The sequence below is a fragment of the Cherax quadricarinatus genome, chromosome 67, assembly GCF_038502225.1.
Source record: "Cherax quadricarinatus isolate ZL_2023a chromosome 67, ASM3850222v1, whole genome shotgun sequence".
NCBI classification, from domain to species: Eukaryota; Metazoa; Arthropoda; class Malacostraca; order Decapoda; family Parastacidae; genus Cherax; species Cherax quadricarinatus.
This window is the reverse complement of record NC_091358.1, coordinates 23,482,319-23,493,508: the sequence shown is the minus strand read 5'-3', so window position 1 is coordinate 23,493,508 and position 11,190 is coordinate 23,482,319.

Below are 11,190 nucleotides of genomic sequence, written 5' to 3'. Positions count from 1 at the left end.
CTACCAACTTTTCCTGTTATTCCTTTAGCACACATTTTGTACGCTATTACACCATGGTTACACTTGTCGAAGGCTTTTGCAAAGTCTGTATGTATTACATCTGCATTCTTTTTGTCTTCTAGTGCATCTAGGACCTTGTCGTAGTGATCCAATAGTTGGGACAGACAGGAGCGACCTGCTCTAAACCCATGTTGCCCAGGGTTGTGTAATTGATGGGTTTCTAGATGGGTGGCGATCTTGCATCTTAGGACCCTTTCAAAGATTTTTATGATATGGGATGTTAGTGCTGTCGGTCTGTAGTTCTTTGCTATTGCTTTACTGCCACCTTTGTGGAGTGGGGCTATGTCTGTTGTTTTTAGTAACTGTGGGACAACACTGGAGGACAGGAGAGATAGGGGGGATATGATAACGACATAAAATAATGAGAGGAATTGACAAGATAGACAGAGACAGGATGTTTCAGGGATGGGACACAGCAACAAGAGGTCATAATTGGAAGTTGAAACTCAGATGAATCACAGGGATGTTTGGAAGTATTTCTTCAGCCACAGAGTTGTCAGGAAATTTAATAGTCAGCACCACAACTAGGTGAGTACACTGGTCATCATATACACTGGTCATCATATACACTGGTCATCATATACACTGGTCATCTACACTGGTCATATACACTGGTCATCATATACACTGGTCATATACACTAGTCATCGCATATACTTGTCATCATATACACTTGTCATCATATACACTGGTCATCATATACACTGGTCATATACACTGGTCATATAAGCTCATCTATACTGGTCATCATATACACTGGTCATATACACTGGTCATCATATACACTGGTCATATAAACTCATCTATACTGGTCATCATATACACTGGTCATCATATACACTGGTCATATACACTGGTCATATAAGCTCATCTATACTGGTCATCATATACACTGGTCATATAAACTCATCTATACTGGTCATCATATACACTGGTCATATAAACTCATCTATACTGGTCATCATATACACTGGTCATCATATACACTGGTCATCATATACACTGGTCATATACACTGGTCATCATATACATTGGTCATCATATACACTGGTCATATAAACTCATCTATACTGGTCATCATATACACTGGTCATCATATACACTGGTCATATACACTGGTCATCATATACACTGGTCATCATATACACTGGTCATATACACTGGTCATCATATACATTGGTCATCATGTACACTGGTCATATACACTGGTCATCATATACACTGGTCATCATATACACTGGTCATATACACTGGTCATCATATACACTGGTCATCATATACACTGGTCATATTTTATTTTATTTTATTTTATTTAGAAATTTAGCATACATACAGAGGCACAAAAAATACAGGTAAGAGCAGCATGCCAAAGCCACTTAAATGCATAGCATTACGGGCTGGCTTAAAATTAACTTAAGATACATTATTGTAAACAGATAACTATAAAGCACAAATGAGTATTACAAAGACAGGTCCTATGGTTGCATGCATTGCTGTTCATTCAGTCGTATGGAGTATTCTGTTAGGTAGTGTATTTAAAAAATAACAAAGTTAGGTTTAACATTTGTGTGATATAACTGTAACTAACATTTAGGATATACAATTTATATGGTTCAGTTATTCAGTATTTATTTGGTTTTGAGTGAGTAAGTGAACTTTGAGAAGAGACTTGAATTTATAAACAGGTAGTGTTTCTTTTATATTTACAGGTAATGAATTCCAGATTTTAGGGCCTTTTATGTGCATTGAGTTTTTGCATAGTGTGAGATGGACACGAGGAACATCAAAGAGTGATCTGTGTCTTGTGTTATGGTCATGTGTTCTGTTGAGGTTGGTCATCATATACACTGGTCATCATATACACTGGTCATCATATACATTGGTCATCATATACATTGGTCATCATATACACTGGTCATCATATACACTGGTCATCATATACACTGGTCATCATATACATTGGCCATTATATACACTGGTCATCATATACACTGGTCATCATATACACTGGTCATCATATACACTGTTCATCATATACATTGGTCATCATATACACTGGTCATCATATACAGTGGTCATCATATACATTGGTCATCATATACACTGGTCATCATATACACTGGTCATATACACTGGTCATCATATACACTGGTCATCATGTACATTGGTCATCATATACATTGGTCATCATATACACTGGTCATATACACTGGTCATCATATACATTGGTCATCATATACACTGGTCATCATATACACTGGTCATCATATACACTGGTCATCATATACACTGGTCATCATATACATTGGTCATCATATACACTGGTCATCATATACACTGGTCATCATGTACATTGGTCATCATATACACTGGTCATCATATACACTGGTCATCATGTACATTGGTCATCATATACATTGGTCATCATATACACTGGTCATCATATACATTGGTCATCATATACACTGGTCATCATATACAGTGATCATATACATTGGTCATCATATACACTGGTCATCATATACACTGGTCATATACACTGGTCATATACACTGGTCATCATGTACATTGGTCATCATATACATTGGTCATCATATACATTGGTCATCATATACACTGGTCATATACACTGGTCATCATATACACTGGTCATCATATACATTGGTCATCATATACATTGGTCATCATATACACTGGTCATCATATACACTGGTCATATACATTGGTCATCATATACACTGGTCATCATATACATTGGTCATCATATACACTGGTCATCATATACATTGGTCATCATATACACTGGTCATCATATACACTGGTCATATACACTGGTCATCATATACATTGGTCATCATATACATTGGTCATCATATACACTGGTCATATACACTGGTCATCATATACACTGGTCATCATATACATTGGTCATCATATACATTGGTCATCATATACACTGGTCATCATATACACTGGTCATATACATTGGTCATCATATACACTTGTCATCATATACACTGGTCATCATATACATTGGTCATATACATTGGCCATCATATACACTGGTCATATACACTTGTCATAATATACACTGGTCATCATATACACTGGTCATATACATTGGTCATCATATACACTAGTCATCATATACACTGGTCATCATATACACTGGTCATCATATACACTGGTCATATACATTGGCCATCATATACACTGGTCATATACACTTGTCATCATATACACTGGTCATCATATACATTGGTCATCATATACACTGGTCATCATATACACTTGTCACCATATACACTGGTCATCATATACATTGGTCATCATATACACTGTCATCATATCTCCCACCAAGGCAGGGTGACCCAAAAAGAAAGAAAATCCCAAAAAAGAAAAATACTTTCATTATCATTCAACACTTTCACCTTACTCATACATAATCACTGTCTTTGCAGAGGCGCTTAGATATGGCAGTTTAGAAGTCCCTCCAAACTGCCAATATCCCAAACCCCTCCTTTAAAGTGCAGGCATTATACTTTCCATTTCCAGGACTCAAGTCCTGCTAACTGGTTTCCCTGAATCCCTTCATAAAATATTACCCTGCTCACACTGCAACAGCTTGTCAGGTCCCAAAAACCATTCATCTCCATTCACTTCTACCCAACACGCTCACACGTTTAATAGAAGTCCAAGCCCCTCGCCCACAAAACCTTCTTTACCCCTTCCAACCTTTTTCTTTTTGAGGATGACCCCTACCTTGCTTTCCTTTCCCTACAGATTCATATGCTCTCCAAGTCATTCTGCATTGATCCATTCTTTCTAAATGACCAAACCACCTCAACAACCCCTCTTCAGCAATGACATACTTTTAGTAACTCCACACTTCCTAATTTCGACACTCTGAATTCTCTGCATAATATTTACACCACACATTGCCCTTAGACAGGACATCTCCACTGCCTCCAACCGCCTCCTCACTGCAGCATTTGCAACCCAAGCTTCACATCCATATAAGAGTGTTGGTACCACTATACTTTTGTACATTCCCTTCCTTGCCTCCATGAATAACGTTTTTTGTCTCCACAGATACCTCAATGCACCACTCACCTTTCTTCCTTCATCAGTTCTGTGGTTAACCTCATCTTTCATAAACCCATCCACTGAAAACTCAACTCCCAAATATCTAAAAGCATTCACTTCTTCCATACTTTCTCTCTCAAATGTGATATCCATTTTTTCTTTATCTAAATCATTTGATACCCTCATCACCTTACTCTTATCTATGTTCACTTTCAATTTTTTACCTTTACACACCCTCCCAAACTCGTCCACTAACCTTTGCAACTTTTCTTTAGAATCTCCGAAATCAGCAAAAAGCAACCGTGTCAACTCCCATTTTGTATTTCATTCCCTATAATTTAATCCCACCCCCCTCTCTCCAACACCCTAGCATATACTCCTTTTACAACCCCATCTATAAATATATTAAACAGCCATGCTGACAGTATATGTACATCCCTGTCTAAGACCTACTGTTACTGGGAAGTAATCTCCCTTTCTCCTACACACCCTAACCTGAGCCTCACTATCTTCATAAAAACTCTTTACAACATTTAACAACTTACTACCTATTCCATACACTTGCAACATCTGCCACATTGCTCCCCTATCCACTCTAATCACATGCCTTTTCTAAATCCATAAATGCAATGAAAACTTCCCTACCTTTATCTAGATACTGTTCACATATATGCTTCAATGTAAACACTTGATCTACACATCCCCTACCCACTCTAAAGCCTCCTTGCTCATCTGCAATCCTACTCTCTGACTCACCTCTAATTCTTTCAATAGCAACTCTACCATACACTTTATCTGGTATACTCAGTAAACTTATTCCTCTACAATTTTTACAATCTCTTTTGTCCCCTTCCCTTTATATAAAGGAACTATACACACTCTCTTCCAATCCCTAGGTATCTTCCCTTCTTTCATACATTTATTAAACAAAAATACCAACCACTCTAACACTATATCCCCCTCCCGCCCACTTTTAATATTTCTGTTATAATCCCATCAGTTCCAGCTACTTTACCCCCTTTCATTCTTCATAATGCCTCGTGCACCTCTCCCACACTCGCATCCTCCTCTTCTTTACTCCTGAAAGAAGTTATACCTCTCTGGCCAGTGCATGAAATTACTACAGGTCTGCCATCACAAATCCGGCAATCAGTTATTCGGTTCCTTCAGTTATTCCTGGAGTTTACCTGGAGAGAATTCCGGGGGTCAACGCCCCCGCGGCCCGGTCTGTGACCAGGCCTCCTGGTGGATCAGAGCCTGATCAACCAGGCTGTTGCTGCTGGCTGCACGCAAACCAACATACGAGCCACAGCCCGGCTGATCAGGAACTGACTTTAGGTGCTTGTCCAGTGCCAGCTTGAAGACTGCCAGGGGTCTGTTGGTAATCCCCCTTATGTGTGCTGGGAGGCAGTTGAACAGTCTCAGGCCCCTGACACTTATTGTATGGTCTCTTAACGTGCTAGTGACACCCCTGCTTTTCATTGGGGGGATGGTGCATCGTCTGCGTAATGAAAATAACCCTCGAAGCTATAATCTAGGTGAAGTAGAGCTTGGTCATACAGAATGTGAAAAAGACTTGGGAGTCATGGTAAGCAGAAATCTAAAGCCAAGACAGCAGTGCCTTAGTGTGCGCAACAAGGCCAACAGATTACTTGGATTTATCTCAAGAAGTATAAGTAACAGAAGTCCAAAAGTTATTTTACAGCTCTATACATCACTAGTGAGGCCTCATTTAGATTATGCTGCTCAGTTTTGGTCCCCTTACTACAGGATGGACATAGACTCATTAGAGAACATACAGAGAAGAATGACTAAAATGATTTACTGTGTAAGGAACCTCCCGTATGAAGATAGACTTAAAGCCTTAAATCTCCACTCTCTGGAGAGGCGTAGAATGAGGGGAGATATCATTGAAGTGTATAAGTGGATGACGGGCATAAACAAGGGAGACATTAATAAAGTACTGAGGGTGTCGAACCAGGTAAGAACCAGGAATAATGGATTTAAGTTGGATAAATTTAGATTTAGAAAGGACATAGGTAAGTACTGGTTTTCTAACAGAGTTGTAGATGCGTGGAACAGTCTTCCCAGTGGGGTGATAGAGGCTAGGACCTTGGGTAGCTTTAAGAAGAGACTGGACAAATATATGAGTGGGAGGGGCTGGGTTTGATTGGTGTTAAGGGGTACGGGAGTTATTTCTTGAGTAGCTTTAGGTAGATGTCGTTTTGATAAGGACCTGCCTCGTATGGGCCAGTAGGCCTTCTGCAGTGTTCCTACATTCTTATGTTCTTATGTACTTATTTGTAGGAAGTCAGGTGTAGGTAGCCCTGGCTCCCCATCTCATACTTAATACTATATATTTAAAACAGCCCAGAGAGTTAAAATACACATACAGTACACTCATTATTTATCTTCAAATATTTGTAGTCTTAATGTAGGAAGAGAGGTGAGTAGTATTTATTTATAGGAAGTCAGTGTAGAGCATCGACATGCCTTGTTCACTGAATTTAATCGTTTTTAACAACTACCTTTAGATGCCATCATAAACAAAGGGAGAAGTAATGAATAATTCATGCCGAAAATTGTAAACAAAAGTGGAGTGGGGGAGTGGCTCACTCAAACGCAGTTTCATATATGTTTTCTCTGATGGCTGAGCAGAGAAAACGTAATGTTATCCCTCCGCCCGGTTATGACACTCCTAAGCTTAGACGCCATGTCTAAGACGCCATGGTATAAGAGGCCATGCACTTTCTTATTTCAAATCTTACCTTACTAATAGGTATCAGTATGTCACCATTAAAGACACAGCATCAACAACACGGCCACTTGATACTGGAGTTCCGCAGGGAAGTGTCCTTGGTCCCCTGCTCTTCCTCATATACATCAATGATCTTCCAAACGTATCCCAACACCTGAAACCCATTCTCTTTGCTGACGACACGACTTATGTCATCTCTCACCCTAATCTTGCCACCCTCAACACCATTGTTAACGAGAAGCTGATCAAAATATCGACTTGGATAACAGCCAATAAACTTATGCTTAACACTGACAAAACTTACTACATTATGTTTGGTAGCAGAGCAGGAGTTGCACAAATTAACATTAAGATCGACAACTCTCTAATTACCAGACATAATGAGGGCAAATTCCTAGGCCTATACCTTGACAACAACCTGAATTTCAGCACCCATATCCAACACATAACCAAAAAAGTATCCAAAAGGGTTGGGATCCTCTCCAAGATACGAGACTACGTGCCGCAAAATGCCCTTCGCACACTATACCACTCACTTATTTATCCATACCTCACCTATGCTATTTGTGCTTGGGGATCAACTGCAGCAATACACCTAAAGCCAATAATAACCCAACAAATAGCTGCAGTAAGAATAATCACTAAATCCCATCCCTGGCAACACACCTCCCACTCTTCATAGATCTAAACTTACTCCCTGTTCAGTACATCCACACTCACTACTGTGCAATCTACATCTACAGGACCTTAAACTCCAATATCAACCTTGACCTAAAACGCTTTCTTGATAGTTGTGACAGAACCCACAGGCATAACACCAGACACAAACATCTCTACGACATTCCCCATGTCCGACTAAACCTTTACAAAAATTCAATGTATGTCAAAGGCCCTAAAATCTGGAACACCCAACCTGAAAATTCTAAAACTGCAGACACAAGGCACAGTACTCGCTCCCATCTTGTTCCTCATCCTCATATCTGACATAGACAAGGATGTCAGCCACAGCACCGTGTCTTCCTTTGCAGATGACACCCGAATCTGCATGACAGTGTCTTCCATTGCAGACACTGCAAGGCTCCAGGCGGACATCAACCAAATCTTTCAGTGGGCTGCAGAAAACAATATGAAGTTCAACGATGAGAAATTTCAATTACTCAGATATGGTAAACACGAGGAAATTAAATCTTCATCAGAGTACAAAACAAATTCTGGCCACAAAATAGAGCGAAACACCAACGTCAAAGACCTGGGAGTGATCATGTCGGAGGATCTCACCTTCAAGGACCATAACATTGTATCGATCGCATCTGCTAGAAAAATGACAGGATGGATAATGAGAACCTTCAAAACGAGGGATGCCAAGCCCATGATGACACTCTTCAGGTCACTTGTTCTATCTAGGCTGGAATATTGCTGCACACTAACAGCACCTTTCAAGGCAGGTGAAATTGCTGACCTAGAAAATGTACAGAGAACCTTCACGGCGCGCATAACGGAGATAAAACACCTCAATTACTGGGAGCGCTTGAGGTTCCTGAACCTGTATTCCCTGGAATGCAGGCGGGAGAGATACATGATTATATACACCTGGAAAATCCTAGAGGGACTAGTTCCGAACTTGCACACGACAATCACTCACTACGAAAGCAAAAGACTTGGCAGACGATGCAACATCCCCCCAATGAAAAGCAGGGGTGTCACTAGCACGTTAAGAGACCATACAATAAGTGTCAGGGGCCTGAGACTGTTCAACTGCCTCCCAGCACACATAAGGGGGATTACCAACAGACCCCTGGCAGTCTTCAAGCTGGCACTGGACAAGCACCTAAAGTCGGTTCCTGATCAGCCGGGCTGTGGCTCGTACGTTCGTTTGCGTGCAGCCAGCAGTAACAGCCTGGTTGATCAGGCTCTGATCCACCAGGAGGCCTGGTCACAGACCGGGCCGCGGGGGCGTTGACCCCCGGAACTCTCTCCAGGTAATTTCCGGAAAATATATACAGTATTTTCCACTATATATATATATATATATATATATCATTCAATTCAAGTTTATTCTCTATAAGGGTTACTGTGGAAAATTACATTTTTCTGGATGTAACTCATAATGTACATACCAGGAAATAACAAAGATAATTATTATTTATCAATGTTACATAGACAAGTAGGAATTTGGGACACCTAGGTCGCAAAAAATGTCCCCCTTCGATATCTACCACTGTCATATCCACAAGTTGCTCTGGACTATTAATTAAATGAAATATACATACACCAGGAATACTGGTAAATATATAAATTTGTGGACTGTATATTAAAAATAATAAATGGTTACATATATACACAATTACATAACAGAAGGAAAATATATACAGTATTTTCCACACTGCAGCCGGCCGGAGTTCGTTGCTAAACGATTCAAATTACTCCTTCCTTTAGGAGACGATTCCAGCCAGTTCTGGCTTGAGTGGCTGTTCTCCTAGTAGGTCTTACTACGATTTCATCTTCCGGCATCACTTGGTCTGCGTTATCTTCCATATCACTTGTGTCACTTTCCCTCAGATTTTCATTTACGTTTGATTGAACACCTAATTCCAAGGGAATCAATTTATTAATTGTGCGTAAACTTTCCTGGCCACGACACAACACTTTGACATTCCTGACAACACCTTGTGCATCTGGGTACAATGTCAATACTTTGCCCAGAGGCCACAATGTTCGATGTTGTTCAGTGTCAATTAACACAATGTCACCTGGTTGAATGGTCTGTTCGTTCACTGCCTCTGTCGCACCATGAAAGTGTTCACGTAGTGTAAGAAGATATTCCTTACGCCACACATTAGACCAATGATCAATTACTTTATTTAACATTTTAAATTTATTACACAACACTGCCGCATCATTGTAATCTTCATCACTTTCTTCCAGATTATCTCTATAGACAGGGGCAGCTTCCAATTTCCTTCCACATATTAGGTGAGAAGGTGTTAATACATCTGCATCAGGTGTATCACTCATGTACGAGAGAGGCCTATTATTTATACGATTTTCAGCCTCCACTAACACTGCACGGAATTCTTCCAAATTAATTCTCTTCCGGTGTAGTACTTTGCGGAGACACCTCTTCACTGTGCCTTTCGTACAGCCCCCCCTGCCAAGGGGCTCTAGGAGTCATAAATTTCCAGGTACACCCTCGCTGGGTTAACAGAGATTGAACATCGTTACTATTATTTAATTCTATCAAGTGTTGAGCACCTTCTACAAAATTTGTGGCATTATCCGAAATCATCAACCTCGGACAGGATCTCCTAGCTGCAAATTTTCAAAACAGCTGTATAAACTGTTCTGAAGACAAGTCCTGTGCCACTTCTAAATGAACTGCCCTAGTAGCAGTACAGGTGAACAAACAAACATACACTTTCAGTGGAACACCATTTGACGTACCTGTTAAAATTATTGGACCACTATAGTCTACACCTGTTACATCAAATGATTTCACTAATTGTACACACTCCTTTGGCAATGGTGGAGGACCTGGGTACATATAGGATCTGGCATCCACACGGCGACATATTACACAAGATTTAATCACCCCTTTTACACTTTGCCGTCCTTGTGGAATCCAGAAAGTTTCCCAAATACAATTTAAGGTATCTTGTACCCCACCATGCATTACATTTTTATGGGCATTTACCTGGAGTTTACCTGGAGAGAGTTCCGGGGGTCAACGCCCCCGCGGCCCGGTCTGTGACCAGGCCTCCTGGTGGATCAGAGCCTGATCAACCAGGCTGTTGCTGCTGGCTGCACGCAAACCAATGTACGAGCCACAGCCCGGCTGGTCAGGAACCGACTTTAGGTGCTTGTCCAGTGCCAGCTTGAAGACTGCCAGGGGTCTGTTGGTAATCCCCCTTATGTGTGCTGGGAGGCAGTTGAACAGTCTCGGGCCCCTGACACTTACTGTATGGTCTCTTAACGTGCTAGTGACACCCCTGCTTTTCATTGGGGGGATGTTGCATCGTCTGCCAAGTCTTTTGCTTTCGTAGTGAGTGATTTTCGGTGCAAGTTCGGTACTAGTCCCTTAGATGATGAGTTTTGGGCAGTAAGATAGGGTGTTTAGCATAATCACCCAATTCAGCATTTTGTAACCTACCTCTGCACCTAATTACATTGTTCTCTAAATACAGCCCCAATTTCAATATTATAGAACCTTTCACAATTTTTCTTTCCATCATCAATTTAATCTCATTTCCATAGATTTCCTCCTGTACCCTCTTTATCCAATATTCAAG